The sequence below is a fragment of the Conger conger genome, chromosome 5, assembly GCF_963514075.1.
Source record: "Conger conger chromosome 5, fConCon1.1, whole genome shotgun sequence".
Taxonomy (NCBI): domain Eukaryota; kingdom Metazoa; phylum Chordata; class Actinopteri; order Anguilliformes; family Congridae; genus Conger; species Conger conger.
The window spans coordinates 1-18,581 of record NC_083764.1 but is presented as its reverse complement, the minus strand read 5'-3'; positions in this window follow the sequence as shown (position 1 = coordinate 18,581).

The following is an 18,581-nucleotide window of genomic DNA, read 5'->3' as shown; positions in this document are numbered from 1 at the left end:
GCCGCGATATCGCGGACTGGCGAAATCGCGGACTGGCAAACACTCCCGAAATCGCGGACTCGCGAAAACCCGCGAAATCGCGGACTCGCGTACTCGCGAACACCCGCGAAATCGCGGACTCGCGAAATCGCGGACTCGCGAACACTCGCGAAATCGCGGACTCGCGGACTCGCGAAATCGCGGGCTCGCGAAATCGCGGACTCGAGAACACTCCCGAAATCGCGGACTCGCGAACACTCGCGAAATCGCGGACTCGCGAACACCCGCGAAATCGGGGACTCGCGAACACCCGCGAAATCGCAGACTCGCGAAATCGCGGACTCGCGAACAGCCGCGATATCGCGGACTGGCGAAATCGCGGACTCGCAAACACTCCCGAAATCGCGGACTCGCGAAAACCCGCGAAATCGCGTACTCGCGAACACCCGCGAAATCGCGGACTCGCGAAATCGCGGACTCGCGAACACTCGCGAAATCGCGGACTCGCGAACACCCGCGAAATCGCGGACTCGCGAACAATCGCGAAATCGCGGACTCGCGATATCGCGGACTCGCGAACACTCCCGAAATCGCGGACTCGCGAAAACTCCCGAAATCGCGGACTCGCGCACTCGCGAACACCCGCGAAATCGCGGACTCGCGAAATCGCGGACTCGCGAACACTCCCGAAATCGCGGACTCGCGAAAACTCCCGAAATCGCGGACTCGCGTACTCGCAAACACTCGCGAAATCGCGGACTCGCGAACTCTACCGAAATCGCGGACTCGCGAACACCCGCGAAATCGCGGACACGACCGAAATCGCGGACTCGCGAACACCCGCGAAATCGCGGTCTCGCGAAATCGCGGACTCGCGAACACTCGCAAAATCGCGGGCTCGCGATATCGCGGACTCGAGAACACTCCCGAAATCGCGGACTCGCGAACACTCGCGAAATCGCGGGCTCGCGAAATCGCGGACTCGAGAACACTCCCGAAATCGCGGACTCGCGAACACCCGCGAAATCGGGGACTCGCGAACACCCGCGAAATCGCAGACTCGCGAAATCGCGGACTCGCGAACAGCCGCGATATCGCGGACTGGCGAAATCGCGGACTCGCAAACACTCCCGAAATCGCGGACTCGCGAACACCCGCGAAATCGCGGTCTCGCGAAATCGCGGACTCGCGAACACTCGCAAAATCGCGGGCTCGCGATATCGCGGACTCGCGAACACTCCCGAAATCGCGGACACGACCGAAATCGCGGACTCGCGAACACCCGCGAAATCGCGGTCTCGCGAAATCGCGGACTCGCGAACACTCGCAAAATCGCGGGCTCGCGAAATCGCGGACTCGAGAACACTCCCGAAATCGCGGACTCGCGAACACCCGCGAAATCGGGGACTCGCGAACACCCGCGAAATCGCAGACTCGCGAAATCGCGGACTCGCGAACAGCCGCGATATCGCGGACTGGCGAAATCGCGGACTGGGAAACACTCCCGAAATCGCGGACTCGCGAAAACCCGCGAAATCGCGGACTCGCGTACTCGCGAACACCCGCGAAATCGCGGACTCGCGAAATCGCGGACTCGCGAACACTCGCGAAATCGCGGACTCGTGAACACTCGGGAAATCACGGACTCGCGAAATCGCGGACTCGCGAACACTCGCGAAATCGCGTACTCGCAAACACCCGCGAAATCGCGGACTTGTGAACCCCCGCGAAATCGCGGAATCGCGAACACTCCCGAAATCGCGGACTCCCGAAAACTCCCGAAATCGCGGACTCGCGGACTCGCGAACACCCGCGAAATCGCGGACTCGCGAAATCGCGGACTCGCTAAATCGCGGACTCGCGAACACTCCCGAAATCGCGGACTCGCGTACTCGCAAACACTCGCGAAATCGCGGACTCGCGAACACTACCGAAATCGCGGACTCGCGAACACCAGCGAAATCGCGGACTCGCGAACACTCGCAAAATCGCGGACTCGCGAAAACTCCCGAAATCGCGGACTCGCGTATTCGCAAACACTCGCGGACTGGCGAAATCGAGGACTCGCAAACACTCGCGAAATCGCGGACTCGCGAACACTCCCGAAATCGCGGACTCGCGAAAACTCCCGAAATCGCGGACTCGCGAAAACTCCCGAAATCGCGGACTCGCGTACTCGCAAACACTCGCGAAATCGCAGACTCGCGATCACTACCGAAATCGCGGACTCGCGAACACCCGCGAAATCGCGGACACGACCGAAATCGCGGACTCGCGAACACCCGCGAAATCGCGGACACGACCGAAATCGCGGAATCGCGAACACTCCCGAAATCGCGGACTCGCGAACACTCGCGAAATCGCGGACTCGCGAAATCGCGGACTCGAGAACACTCCCGAAATCGCGGACTCGCGAAATCGCGAACTCGCAAACACTCCCGAAATCGCGGACTCGCGAATACCCGCGAAATCGCGGACTCGCGTACTCGCGAACACCCGCGAAATCGCGGACTCGCGAAATCGCGGACTCGCGAACACTCGCGAAATCGCGGACTCGCGAAAACGCGGGCTCGCGAAATCGCGGACTCGAGAACACTCCCGAAATCGCGGACTCGCGAACACCCGCGAAATCGGGGACTCGCGAACAATCGCGAAATCGCGGACTCGCGAAATCGCGGACTCGCGAACACTCCCGAAATCGCGGAATCGCGAACACTCCCGAAATCGCGGACTCGCGAACACCCGCGAAATCGCGGACTGGCGAAATCGCGGACTCGCAAACACTCGCGAAATCGCGGACTCGCGAACACTCCCGAAATCGCGGACTCGCGAACACCCGCGAAATCGCGGACTCGCGAACACTCCCGAAATCGCGGACTCGCGAAAACTCCCGAAATCGCGGACTCGCGTACTCGCAAACACTCGCGAAATCGCGGACTCGCGAACTCTTCCGAAATCGCGGACTCGCGAACACCCGCGAAATCGCGGACACGACCGAAATCGCGGACTCGCGAACACCCGCAATCACGGTCTCGCGAAATCGCGGACTCGCGAACACTCGCAAAATCGCGGGCTCGCGATATCGCGGACTCGAGAACACTCCCGAAATCGCGGACTCGCGAACACTCGCGAAATCGCGGGCTCGCGAAATCGCGGACTCGAGAACACTCCCGAAATCGCGGACTCGCGAACACCCGCGAAATCGGGGACTCGCGAACACCCGCGAAATCGCAGACTCGCGAAATCGCGGACTCGCGAACAGCCGCGATATCGCGGACTGGCGAAATCGCGGACTCGCAAACACTCCCGAAATCGCGGACTCGCGAAAACCCGCGAAATCGCGGACTCGCGAACACTCCCGAAATCGCGGACTCGCGAACACCCGCGAAATCGAGGACTCCCGAAATCGCGGACTCGCGAACACCCGCGAAATCGCGGACTCGCGAAATCGCGGACTCGCAAACACTCCCGAAATCGCGGACTCGCGAACACTCGCGAAATCGCGGGCTCGCGAAATCGCGGACTCGAGAACAATCGCGAAATCGCGGACTCGCGAAATCGCGGACTCGAGAACACTCCCGAAATGGCGGACTCGCGAACACCCGCGAAATCGCGGACTCGCGAACAATCGCGAAATCGCGGACTCGCGAAATCGCGGACTCGCGAACACTCCCGAAATCGCGGAATCGCGAACACTCCCGAAATCGCGGACTCGCGAAAACTCCCGAAATCGCGGACTCGCGTACTCGCAAACACTCGCGAAATCGCGGGCTCGCGAAATCGCGGACTCGCGAAATCGCAGACTCATTAACACTCCCGAAATCGCGGACTCGCGAACACCCGCGAAATCGCGGACTTGTGAACACCCGCGAAATCGCGGAATCGCGAACACTCCCGAAATCGCGGACTCCCGAAAACTCCCGAAATCGCGGACTAGCGGACTCGCGAACACCCGCGAAATCGCGGACTCGCGAACACTCGCAAAATCGCGGACTCCCGAAAACTCCCGAAATCGCGGACTCGCGTATTCGCAAACACTCGCGAAATCGCGGACTCGCGAACACTCCCGAAATCGCGGACTCGCGAACACCCGCGAAATCGCGGACACGACCGAAATCGCGGACTCGCGAACACCCGCGAAATCGCGGACACGACCGAAATCGCGGACTCGCGAACACTCCCGAAATCGCCGACTCGCGAACACTCGCGAAATCGCGGACTCGCGAAATCGCGGGCTCGCGAAATCGCGGACTCGAGAACACTCCCGAAATCGCGGACTCGCGAACACCCGCGAAATCGGGGACTCGCGAACACCCGCGAAATCGCAGACTCGCGAAATCGCGGACTCGCGAACAGCCGCGATATCGCGGACTGGCGAAATCGCGGACTCGCAAACACTCCCGAAATCGCGGACTCGCGAAAACCCGCGAAATCGCGGACTCGCGTACTCGCGAACACCCGCGAAATCGCGGACTCGCGAAATCGCGGACTCGCGAACACTCGCGAAATCGCGGACTCGCGAACACCCGCGAAATCGCGGACTCGCGAACAATCGCGAAATCGCGGACTCGCGATATCGCGGACTCGCGAACACTCCCGAAATCGCGGACTCGCGAAAACTCCCGAAATCGCGGACTCGCGTACTCGCGAACACTCCCGAAATCGCGGACTCCCGAAAACTCCCGAAATCGCGGACTAGCGGACTCGCGAACACCCGCGAAATCGCGGACTCGCGAACACTCGCAAAATCGCGGACTCCCGAAAACTCCCGAAATCGCGGACTCGCGTATTCGCAAACACTCGCGAAATCGCGGACTCGCGAACACTCCCGAAATCGCGGACTCGCGAACACCCGCGAAATCGCGGACACGACCGAAATCGCGGACTCGCGAACACCCGCGAAATCGCGGACACGACCGAAATCGCGGACTCGCGAACACTCCCGAAATCGCCGACTCGCGAACACTCGCGAAATCGCGGACTCGCGAAATCGCGGGCTCGCGAAATCGCGGACTCGAGAACACTCCCGAAATCGCGGACTCGCGAACACCCGCGAAATCGGGGACTCGCGAACACCCGCGAAATCGCAGACTCGCGAAATCGCGGACTCGCGAACAGCCGCGATATCGCGGACTGGCGAAATCGCGGACTGGCAAACACTCTCGAAATCGCGGACTGGCGAAAACCCGCGAAATCGCGGACTCGCGTACTCGCGAACACCCGCGAAATCGCGGACTCGCGAAATCGCGGACTCGCGAACACTCGCGAAATCGCTGACTCGCGGACTCGCGAAATCGCGGGCTCGCGAAATCGCGGACTCGAGAACACTCCCGAAATCGCGGACTCGCGAACACTCGCGAAATCGCGGACTCGCGAACACCCGCGAAATCGGGGACTCGCGAACACCCGCGAAATCGCAGACTCGCGAAATCGCGGACTCGCGAACAGCCGCGATATCGCGGACTGGCGAAATCGCGGACTCGCAAACACTCCCGAAATCGCGGACTCGCGAAAACCCGCGAAATCGCGGACTCGCGTACTCGCGAACACCCGCGAAATCGCGGACTCGCGAAATCGCGGACTCGCGAACACTCGCGAAATCGCGGACTCGCGAACACCCGCGAAATCGCGGACTCGCGAACAATCGCGAAATCGCGGACTCGCGATATCGCGGACTCGCGAACACTCCCGAAATCGCGGACTCGCGAAAACTCCCGAAATCGCGGACTCGCGTACTCGCGAACACCCGCGAAATCGCGGACTCGCGAAATCGCGGACTCGCGAACACTCCCGAAATCGCGGACTCGCGAAAACTCCCGAAATCGCGGACTCGCGTACTCGCAAACACTCGCGAAATCGCGGACTCGCGAACTCTACCGAAATCGCGGACTCGCGAACACCCGCGAAATCGCGGACACGACCGAAATCGCGGACTCGCGAACACCCGCGAAATCGCGGTCTCGCGAAATCGCGGACTCGCGAACACTCGCAAAATCGCGGGCTCGCGATATCGCGGACTCGAGAACACTCCCGAAATCGCGGACTCGCGAACACTCGCGAAATCGCGGGCTCGCGAAATCGCGGACTCGAGAACACTCCCGAAATCGCGGACTCGCGAACACCCGCGAAATCGGGGACTCGCGAACACCCGCGAAATCGCAGACTCGCGAAATCGCGGACTCGCGAACAGCCGCGATATCGCGGACTGGCGAAATCGCGGACTCGCAAACACTCCCGAAATCGCGGACTCGCGAACACTCGCGAAATCGCGGACTCGCGAACTCTACCGAAATCGCGGACTCGCGAACACCCGCGAAATCGCAGACTCGCGAAATCGCGGACTCGCGAACACCCGCGAAATCGCGGACTCGCGAAATCGCGGACTCGCAAACACTCCCGAAATCGCGGACTCGCGAACACTCGCGAAATCGCGGGCTCGCGAAATCGCGGACTCGAGAACAATCGCGAAATCGCGGACTCGCGAAATCGCGGACTCGAGAACACTCCCGAAATGGCGGACTCGCGAACACCCGCGAAATCGCGGACTCGCGAACAATCGCGAAATCGCGGACTCGCGAAATCGCGGACTCGCGAACACTCCCGAAATCGCGGAATCGCGAACACTCCCGAAATCGCGGACTCGCGAAAACTCCCGAAATCGCGGACTCGCGTACTCGCAAACACTCGCGAAATCGCGGGCTCGCGAAATCGCGGACTCGCGAAATCGCAGACTCATTAACACTCCCGAAATCGCGGACTCGCGAACACCCGCGAAATCGCGGACACGACCGAAATCGCGGACTCGCGAACACTCCCGAAATCGCCGACTCGCGAACACTCGCGAAATCGCGGACTCGCGAAATCGCGGGCTCGCGAAATCGCGGACTCGAGAACACTCCCGAAATCGCGGACTCGAGAACACCCGCGAAATCGGGGACTCGCGAACACCCGCGAAATCGCAGACTCGCGAAATCGCGGACTCGCGAACAGCCGCGATATCGCGGACTGGCGAAATCGCGGACTCGCAAACACTCCCGAAATCGCGGACTCGCGAAAACCCGCGAAATCGCGGACTCGCGAACACTCCCGAAATCGCGGACTCGCGAACACCCGCGAAATCGAGGACTCCCGAAATCGCGGACTCGCGAACACCCGCGAAATCGCGGACTCGCGAAATCGCGGACTCGCAAACACTCCCGAAATCGCGGACTCGCGAACACTCGCGAAATCGCGGGCTCGCGAAATCGCGGACTCGAGAACAATCGCGAAATCGCGGACTCGCGAAATCGCGGACTCGAGAACACTCCCGAAATGGCGGACTCGCGAACACCCGCGAAATCGCGGACTCGCGAACAATCGCGAAATCGCGGACTCGCGAAATCGCGGACTCGCGAACACTCCCGAAATCGCGGAATCGCGAACACTCCCGAAATCGCGGACTCGCGAAAACTCCCGAAATCGCGGACTCGCGTACTCGCAAACACTCGCGAAATCGCGGGCTCGCGAAATCGCGGACTCGCGAAATCGCAGACTCATTAACACTCCCGAAATCGCGGACTCGCGAACACCCGCGAAATCGCGGACTTGTGAACACCCGCGAAATCGCGGAATCGCGAACACTCCCGAAATCGCGGACTCCCGAAAACTCCCGAAATCGCGGACTAGCGGACTCGCGAACACCCGCGAAATCGCGGACTCGCGAACACTCGCAAAATCGCGGACTCCCGAAAACTCCCGAAATCGCGGACTCGCGTATTCGCAAACACTCGCGAAATCGCGGACTCGCGAACACTCCCGAAATCGCGGACTCGCGAACACCCGCGAAATCGCGGACACGACCGAAATCGCGGACTCGCGAACACCCGCGAAATCGCGGACACGACCGAAATCGCGGACTCGCGAACACTCCCGAAATCGCCGACTCGCGAACACTCGCGAAATCGCGGACTCGCGAAATCGCGGGCTCGCGAAATCGCGGACTCGAGAACACTCCCGAAATCGCGGACTCGCGAACACCCGCGAAATCGGGGACTCGCGAACACCCGCGAAATCGCAGACTCGCGAAATCGCGGACTCGCGAACAGCCGCGATATCGCGGACTGGCGAAATCGCGGACTCGCAAACACTCCCGAAATCGCGGACTCGCGAAAACCCGCGAAATCGCGGACTCGCGTACTCGCGAACACCCGCGAAATCGCGGACTCGCGAAATCGCGGACTCGCGAACACTCGCGAAATCGCGGACTCGCGAACACCCGCGAAATCGCGGACTCGCGAACAATCGCGAAATCGCGGACTCGCGATATCGCGGACTCGCGAACACTCCCGAAATCGCGGACTCGCGAAAACTCCCGAAATCGCGGACTCGCGTACTCGCGAACACTCCCGAAATCGCGGACTCCCGAAAACTCCCGAAATCGCGGACTAGCGGACTCGCGAACACCCGCGAAATCGCGGACTCGCGAACACTCGCAAAATCGCGGACTCCCGAAAACTCCCGAAATCGCGGACTCGCGTATTCGCAAACACTCGCGAAATCGCGGACTCGCGAACACTCCCGAAATCGCGGACTCGCGAACACCCGCGAAATCGCGGACACGACCGAAATCGCGGACTCGCGAACACCCGCGAAATCGCGGACACGACCGAAATCGCGGACTCGCGAACACTCCCGAAATCGCCGACTCGCGAACACTCGCGAAATCGCGGACTCGCGAAATCGCGGGCTCGCGAAATCGCGGACTCGAGAACACTCCCGAAATCGCGGACTCGCGAACACCCGCGAAATCGGGGACTCGCGAACACCCGCGAAATCGCAGACTCGCGAAATCGCGGACTCGCGAACAGCCGCGATATCGCGGACTGGCGAAATCGCGGACTGGCAAACACTCTCGAAATCGCGGACTGGCGAAAACCCGCGAAATCGCGGACTCGCGTACTCGCGAACACCCGCGAAATCGCGGACTCGCGAAATCGCGGACTCGCGAACACTCGCGAAATCGCTGACTCGCGGACTCGCGAAATCGCGGGCTCGCGAAATCGCGGACTCGAGAACACTCCCGAAATCGCGGACTCGCGAACACTCGCGAAATCGCGGACTCGCGAACACCCGCGAAATCGGGGACTCGCGAACACCCGCGAAATCGCAGACTCGCGAAATCGCGGACTCGCGAACAGCCGCGATATCGCGGACTGGCGAAATCGCGGACTCGCAAACACTCCCGAAATCGCGGACTCGCGAAAACCCGCGAAATCGCGGACTCGCGTACTCGCGAACACCCGCGAAATCGCGGACTCGCGAAATCGCGGACTCGCGAACACTCGCGAAATCGCGGACTCGCGAACACCCGCGAAATCGCGGACTCGCGAACAATCGCGAAATCGCGGACTCGCGATATCGCGGACTCGCGAACACTCCCGAAATCGCGGACTCGCGAAAACTCCCGAAATCGCGGACTCGCGTACTCGCGAACACCCGCGAAATCGCGGACTCGCGAAATCGCGGACTCGCGAACACTCCCGAAATCGCGGACTCGCGAAAACTCCCGAAATCGCGGACTCGCGTACTCGCAAACACTCGCGAAATCGCGGACTCGCGAACTCTACCGAAATCGCGGACTCGCGAACACCCGCGAAATCGCGGACACGACCGAAATCGCGGACTCGCGAACACCCGCGAAATCGCGGTCTCGCGAAATCGCGGACTCGCGAACACTCGCAAAATCGCGGGCTCGCGATATCGCGGACTCGAGAACACTCCCGAAATCGCGGACTCGCGAACACTCGCGAAATCGCGGGCTCGCGAAATCGCGGACTCGAGAACACTCCCGAAATCGCGGACTCGCGAACACCCGCGAAATCGGGGACTCGCGAACACCCGCGAAATCGCAGACTCGCGAAATCGCGGACTCGCGAACAGCCGCGATATCGCGGACTGGCGAAATCGCGGACTCGCAAACACTCCCGAAATCGCGGACTCGCGAACACTCGCGAAATCGCGGACTCGCGAACTCTACCGAAATCGCGGACTCGCGAACACCCGCGAAATCGCAGACTCGCGAAATCGCGGACTCGCGAACACCCGCGAAATCGCGGACTCGCGAAATCGCGGACTCGCAAACACTCCCGAAATCGCGGACTCGCGAACACTCGCGAAATCGCGGGCTCGCGAAATCGCGGACTCGAGAACAATCGCGAAATCGCGGACTCGCGAAATCGCGGACTCGAGAACACTCCCGAAATGGCGGACTCGCGAACACCCGCGAAATCGCGGACTCGCGAACAATCGCGAAATCGCGGACTCGCGAAATCGCGGACTCGCGAACACTCCCGAAATCGCGGAATCGCGAACACTCCCGAAATCGCGGACTCGCGAAAACTCCCGAAATCGCGGACTCGCGTACTCGCAAACACTCGCGAAATCGCGGGCTCGCGAAATCGCGGACTCGCGAAATCGCAGACTCATTAACACTCCCGAAATCGCGGACTCGCGAACACCCGCGAAATCGCGGACACGACCGAAATCGCGGACTCGCGAACACTCCCGAAATCGCCGACTCGCGAACACTCGCGAAATCGCGGACTCGCGAAATCGCGGGCTCGCGAAATCGCGGACTCGAGAACACTCCCGAAATCGCGGACTCGAGAACACCCGCGAAATCGGGGACTCGCGAACACCCGCGAAATCGCAGACTCGCGAAATCGCGGACTCGCGAACAGCCGCGATATCGCGGACTGGCGAAATCGCGGACTGGCAAACACTCTCGAAATCGCGGACTGGCGAAAACCCGCGAAATCGCGGACTCGCGTACTCGCGAACACCCGCGAAATCGCGGACTCGCGAAATCGCGGACTCGCGAACACTCGCGAAATCGCTGACTCGCGGACTCGCGAAATCGCGGGCTCGCGAAATCGCGGACTCGAGAACACTCCCGAAATCGCGGACTCGCGAACACTCGCGAAATCGCGGACTCGCGAACACCCGCGAAATCGGGGACTCGCGAACACCCGCGAAATCGCAGACTCGCGAAATCGCGGACTCGCGAACAGCCGCGATATCGCGGACTGGCGAAATCGCGGACTCGCAAACACTCCCGAAATCGCGGACTCGCGAAAACCCGCGAAATCGCGGTCTCGCGAAATCGCGGACTCGCGAACACTCGCAAAATCGCGGGCTCGCGATATCGCGGACTCGCGAACACTCCCGAAATCGCGGACACGACCGAAATCGCGGACTCGCGAACACCCGCGAAATCGCGGTCTCGCGAAATCGCGGACTCGCGAACACTCGCAAAATCGCGGGCTCGCGAAATCGCGGACTCGAGAACACTCCCGAAATCGCGGACTCGCGAACACCCGCGAAATCGGGGACTCGCGAACACCCGCGAAATCGCAGACTCGCGAAATCGCGGACTCGCGAACAGCCGCGATATCGCGGACTGGCGAAATCGCGGACTGGCAAACACTCCCGAAATCGCGGACTCGCGAAAACCCGCGAAATCGCGGACTCGCGTACTCGCGAACACCCGCGAAATCGCGGACTCGCGAAATCGCGGACTCGCGAACACTCGCGAAATCGCGGACTCGCGGACTCGCGAAATCGCGGGCTCGCGAAATCGCGGACTCGAGAACACTCCCGAAATCGCGGACTCGCGAACACTCGCGAAATCGCGGACTCGCGAACACCCGCGAAATCGGGGACTCGCGAACACCCGCGAAATCGCAGACTCGCGAAATCGCGGACTCGCGAACAGCCGCGATATCGCGGACTGGCGAAATCGCGGACTCGCAAACACTCCCGAAATCGCGGACTCGCGAAAACCCGCGAAATCGCGTACTCGCGAACACCCGCGAAATCGCGGACTCGCGAAATCGCGGACTCGCGAACACTCGCGAAATCGCGGACTCGCGAACACCCGCGAAATCGCGGACTCGCGAACAATCGCGAAATCGCGGACTCGCGATATCGCGGACTCGCGAACACTCCCGAAATCGCGGACTCGCGAAAACTCCCGAAATCGCGGACTCGCGTACTCGCGAACACCCGCGAAATCGCGGACTCGCGAAATCGCGGACTCGCGAACACTCCCGAAATCGCGGACTCGCGAAAACTCCCGAAATCGCGGACTCGCGTACTCGCAAACACTCGCGAAATCGCGGACTCGCGAACTCTACCGAAATCGCGGACTCGCGAACACCCGCGAAATCGCGGACACGACCGAAATCGCGGACTCGCGAACACCCGCGAAATCGCGGTCTCGCGAAATCGCGGACTCGCGAACACTCGCAAAATCGCGGGCTCGCGATATCGCGGACTCGAGAACACTCCCGAAATCGCGGACTCGCGAACACTCGCGAAATCGCGGGCTCGCGAAATCGCGGACTCGAGAACACTCCCGAAATCGCGGACTCGCGAACACCCGCGAAATCGGGGACTCGCGAACACCCGCGAAATCGCAGACTCGCGAAATCGCGGACTCGCGAACAGCCGCGATATCGCGGACTGGCGAAATCGCGGACTCGCAAACACTCCCGAAATCGCGGACTCGCGAACACCCGCGAAATCGCGGTCTCGCGAAATCGCGGACTCGCGAACACTCGCAAAATCGCGGGCTCGCGATATCGCGGACTCGCGAACACTCCCGAAATCGCGGACACGACCGAAATCGCGGACTCGCGAACACCCGCGAAATCGCGGTCTCGCGAAATCGCGGACTCGCGAACACTCGCAAAATCGCGGGCTCGCGAAATCGCGGACTCGAGAACACTCCCGAAATCGCGGACTCGCGAACACCCGCGAAATCGGGGACTCGCGAACACCCGCGAAATCGCAGACTCGCGAAATCGCGGACTCGCGAACAGCCGCGATATCGCGGACTGGCGAAATCGCGGACTGGGAAACACTCCCGAAATCGCGGACTCGCGAAAACCCGCGAAATCGCGGACTCGCGTACTCGCGAACACCCGCGAAATCGCGGACTCGCGAAATCGCGGACTCGCGAACACTCGCGAAATCGCGGACTCGTGAACACTCGGGAAATCACGGACTCGCGAAATCGCGGACTCGCGAACACTCGCGAAATCGCGTACTCGCAAACACCCGCGAAATCGCGGACTTGTGAACCCCCGCGAAATCGCGGAATCGCGAACACTCCCGAAATCGCGGACTCCCGAAAACTCCCGAAATCGCGGACTCGCGGACTCGCGAACACCCGCGAAATCGCGGACTCGCGAAATCGCGGACTCGCTAAATCGCGGACTCGCGAACACTCCCGAAATCGCGGACTCGCGTACTCGCAAACACTCGCGAAATCGCGGACTCGCGAACACTACCGAAATCGCGGACTCGCGAACACCAGCGAAATCGCGGACTCGCGAACACTCGCAAAATCGCGGACTCGCGAAAACTCCCGAAATCGCGGACTCGCGTATTCGCAAACACTCGCGGACTGGCGAAATCGAGGACTCGCAAACACTCGCGAAATCGCGGACTCGCGAACACTCCCGAAATCGCGGACTCGCGAAAACTCCCGAAATCGCGGACTCGCGAAAACTCCCGAAATCGCGGACTCGCGTACTCGCAAACACTCGCGAAATCGCAGACTCGCGATCACTACCGAAATCGCGGACTCGCGAACACCCGCGAAATCGCGGACACGACCGAAATCGCGGACTCGCGAACACCCGCGAAATCGCGGACACGACCGAAATCGCGGAATCGCGAACACTCCCGAAATCGCGGACTCGCGAACACTCGCGAAATCGCGGACTCGCGAAATCGCGGGCTCGCGAAATCGCGGACTCGAGAACACTCCCGAAATCGCGGACTCGCGAAATCGCGGACTCGCAAACACTCCCGAAATCGCGGACTCGCGAATACCCGCGAAATCGCGGACTCGCGTACTCGCGAACACCCGCGAAATCGCGGACTCGCGAAATCGCGGACTCGCGAACACTCGCGAAATCGCGGACTCGCGAAAACGCGGGCTCGCGAAATCGCGGACTCGAGAACACTCCCGAAATCGCGGACTCGCGAACACCCGCGAAATCGGGGACTCGCGAACAATCGCGAAATCGCGGACTCGCGAAATCGCGGACTCGCGAACACTCCCGAAATCGCGGAATCGCGAACACTCCCGAAATCGCGGACTCGCGAACACCCGCGAAATCGCGGACTGGCGAAATCGCGGACTCGCAAACACTCGCGAAATCGCGGACTCGCGAACACTCCCGAAATCGCGGACTCGCGAACACCCGCGAAATCGCGGACTCGCGAACACTCCCGAAATCGCGGACTCCCGAAAACTCCCGAAATCGCGGACTCGCGTACTCGCAAACACTCGCGAAATCGCGGACTCGCGAACTCTTCCGAAATCGCGGACTCGCGAACACCCGCGAAATCGCGGACACGACCGAAATCGCGGACTCGCGAACACCCGCGAAATCACGGTCTCGCGAAATCGCGGACTCGCGAACACTCGCAAAATCGCGGGCTCGCGATATCGCGGACTCGAGAACACTCCCGAAATCGCGGACTCGCGAACACTCGCGAAATCGCGGGCTCGCGATATCGCGGACTCGAGAACACTCCCGAAATCGCGGACTCGCGAACACTCGCGAAATCGCGGGCTCGCGAAATCGCGGACTCGAGAACACTCCCGAAATCGCGGACTCGCGAACACCCGCGAAATCGGGGACTCGCGAACACCCGCGAAATCGCAGACTCGCGAAATCGCGGACTCGCGAACAGCCGCGATATCGCGGACTGGCGAAATCGCGGACTCGCAAACACTCCCGAAATCGCGGACTCGCGAAAACCCGCGAAATCGCGGACTCGCGAACACTCCCGAAATCGCGGACTCGCGAACACCCGCGAAATCGAGGACTCCCGAAATCGCGGACTCGCGAACACCCGCGAAATCGCGGACTCGCGAAATCGCGGACTCGCAAACACTCCCGAAATCGCGGACTCGCGAACACTCGCGAAATCGCGGGCTCGCGAAATCGCGGACTCGAGAACAATCGCGAAATCGCGGACTCGCGAAATCGCGGACTCGAGAACACTCCCGAAATCGCGGACTCGCGAACCCTTGCGAAATCGCGGACTCGCGAACACTCGCGAAATCGCGGACTCGCGTTAACCCGCGAAATCGCGGACTTGTGAACACTCGCGAACACTCCCGAAATCGCGGACTCGCGAAAACTCCCGAAATCGCGGACTCGCGTATCTCGTAAACACTCGCGAAATCGCGGACTCGCGAACACTCCCGAAATCGCGGACTCGCGAACACCCGCGAAATCGCGGACTCGCGAACACTCCCTAACCCGCGGACTTTTTTCCTTGGTAGTTGACATTTTCCTGTTTGTGTTTCACTTGATTATGCTTCTTTAAATGTGTGCACAGTACTGTCCCTTTAAGCATTTCATTCAAATTCAAACACAGTTTGTCATCATCCTTTTGAAGTCAAACATTTCAGGGCCAAAGCATTCCTTCCATCATCACAAGGCAATAGTCACAGATTCCAATTCATCAAACATTTGTTCCATTGTATTTCAGCATTTTCCAAAGTTTTCCAAAAGTTCATGACTTCCAATCCATTAAATGCTTAACACATCAAAACATCCAATTGCCCACATCAGCAGGGTTTTTCAATTTGTTTGTGCCATTGTTTGTGACATTGCCAGTGTTTGCTTTCAACTTTAAGTTCAATTTTTTAATCTTCATTTATTTACAACAAGCAGGTTTTGGCAGGGCTTCAATGTGTTTGTTTGACTCACCATTTGTTGCTTCAGGCGTGGTCAGCACCGGGTTATGGATGGTAGATGAGTTGATACACAAAACTAAACTAATCTTTTAAACTGCCTTCTAAATGATGTCAAATATAATAAAATATAATGCTTGATTTATGCTCCGGTAGCCTTTGTATAACACTTGAAAACCTTATCTTGCCGAGAGGCCTGCTTCCATACTTTCATTCAGTGTTCACATGTGTCACACTGACTGGTGGCAGCCATCTTACTTTTAACCCTTGACCCAAGGGGTGCACACCTCTAAGTGCAGTAGCCATACCTGACCAGTGGGTGGCATAACATGAGAAAACTAGCATGTACTATGGGCTAGGCTTCAACAACTGAAAGACAACATATCAAATGACACTAATCAAGCTCTTTTCCTTTCCACAGCCAAAGGTAAGTAACACACAAAACATAAAGGTTTCCTTCTAGGAATAATGGCTCCAACACCCAGGATCAGCGCTCCTAAACCCCACCGAGCACCAGCACAGAACCGGAGAAGGACCCGTGGAACCCCAGAAAACCACAGGGACTGGACTCCGGAACCACTACCACAAAGGCCCCAAAAACCCAGACACAGACGGGACCATGACCACTCTGGCCCCACCGCTAACCCCCACTCAGCTCCTAATTCTAACCGCACCCCTACCCCTACCCCGGACCGCAACCCCAACCCTACACCTAACCCTAACCCTACCCCTATCCCTGACCCCAACCCCCACCCCCACCCTAACCCTAACTCTGACCCCAACCCCCACCCCCACCCTAACCCTAACCCTAACCCTACCCCTGAGCCCAACCCCCACCCCCACCCTAACCCTAACCCCACTCCCACTCCGACCCCTGACCTGAACCCTGCACCCACTCCCACCCCCCCACCCCATGCCACTGGAGTCGGAGTAGCGGAGGAAATCTTCTACCCGACCAGACACCCCCGAACAACCCGTAAGGTCCAGGAATGGACCCTCAGAACCAGCAAACAGAACATAATCCTAGGGGACTCCAACCTCTCCAGGATCCAGTCCCACTCCAGGGGAGACCTCCAAATTGACAGCTACCCCGGAGCAACATTTTATCATATCGCAGGACTTCTGGAGAAAACCCAAGTGAATCCCAGAGTACAGAGAGTCATCCTGTCCACTGGGATTAACAACAAGGACCAGCACCCTAAAAAAACAGCAATAAAACAGCTGCAGACCATGCTGAGGATTTACATGACATTTATGTCATGTTATGTTATGTTATGTTATGTTATGTTACCCTAGAAAACATACTATTTTCATTAATTGCTTATTGACTGCAGATCACGTTTTCTCTGACAGTTTAGGATAGGGAAGATTGCATATGCCTTATTAAATATAAAGTGGTTTCAATTTGCCAAAGAACAAAAGGGCAACATGCAGCTGTATCATTCAATTCAAAAACACTTCTGTGCAGCTTTATTCCAGCAGGTTAATTCTTCAGTCAACAGCCAGGCAGGCTTTAATGGTGTATAAATTATCTGTCCGCTCATCTTTGATCGATCTTCATAACCATTTATTAAGATTTTATTTTGGTTTTGTCCAAAATGATGCCTCAATTATGTGAAATAGCATGTGAAATTGTTTTTGCTGTAATGGCTTTTTATTCTTGGGGTTTCTGTACAGAACAAATATAATGCCGGTCAATATAATATGCTGTAAGTGCACCAGGAATGCACACACTTGTATGACCGCACAATTGTATATATAAAAAAAAAAAAAGTACAGTGCAATACATTTTAAAATAAACAGAACAAGGGTTTACCCCACAGAGACACATACAACATATGGGTTGCAATAAAGAAAGGCAGATCATTTTCCTGAAAATAAGAAAGCAGACTGTTTATTGGGTTGCAGCACAGTGTAATGCATTCAGAAGTGGAAAGTCCAGGGGTCAGACAGAAGATGGTGTTTGTTCCGTGCATGATTTCACTCAGTAGTTCCGTAACCCTAACCTCCTGGTTAACAAGATGGGATGAATAGTAAATTTAGGTGACCCTGGGCAGGACCTTTACTTTCTGAATCTGGATTCTCAACCACTGACTTCATACAAACTTGCAATTGGCATTAAAATCAGTCTTGTAGTTCACTGGTGCAAACAATGTATTTTGCTGTAGTGAGCAGACCAATAATACTGTGGTCTTCTTTTTTTAATCTCTTTTGAGTTTTTCTTTTTCAGAATTTAACAGTTCAGTCCCTTCCCCTTAATCAGATATGTTAGCTCTAATATTTTTTGGGGAATTGTTAAATCCCTGTATAATGTTTTGCAAAGGTTTCAGTTGCGTGTTAACTGGGGCCTGACCCCCAGTACAGTAACACTTGGGACACAGAATCTCACCACTAGGCTGCAGATTGAGATGACGTGGCATAAATGGTAAATGGTGGGCATTTATATAGCGCCTTTATCCAAAGCGCGGTACAATTGATGCTTCTCATTCACCCATTCATACACACACTCACACACCAACGGCGATTGGCTGCCATGCAAGGCCCCGACCAGCTTGTCAGGAGCATTTGGGGATTAGGTGTCTTGCTCAGGGACACTTCGACACAGCCCGGGCGGGGGATCGAACCGGCAACCCTCCAACTGCCAGACGACTGCTCTTACTGCCTGAGCCAATGAGACGACTGCTCTTACTGCCTGAGCCAATGAGACGACTGCTCTTACTGCCTGCTCTTACTGCCTGTGTGGACGTGTAATGATTTCATCCACCTGCAATGTAAAATTCAGTTTTCCTTTTTATGCAATGAACAGTTTTCCATAGTATTGAGCTTGGGAAAAGGGCTTCAC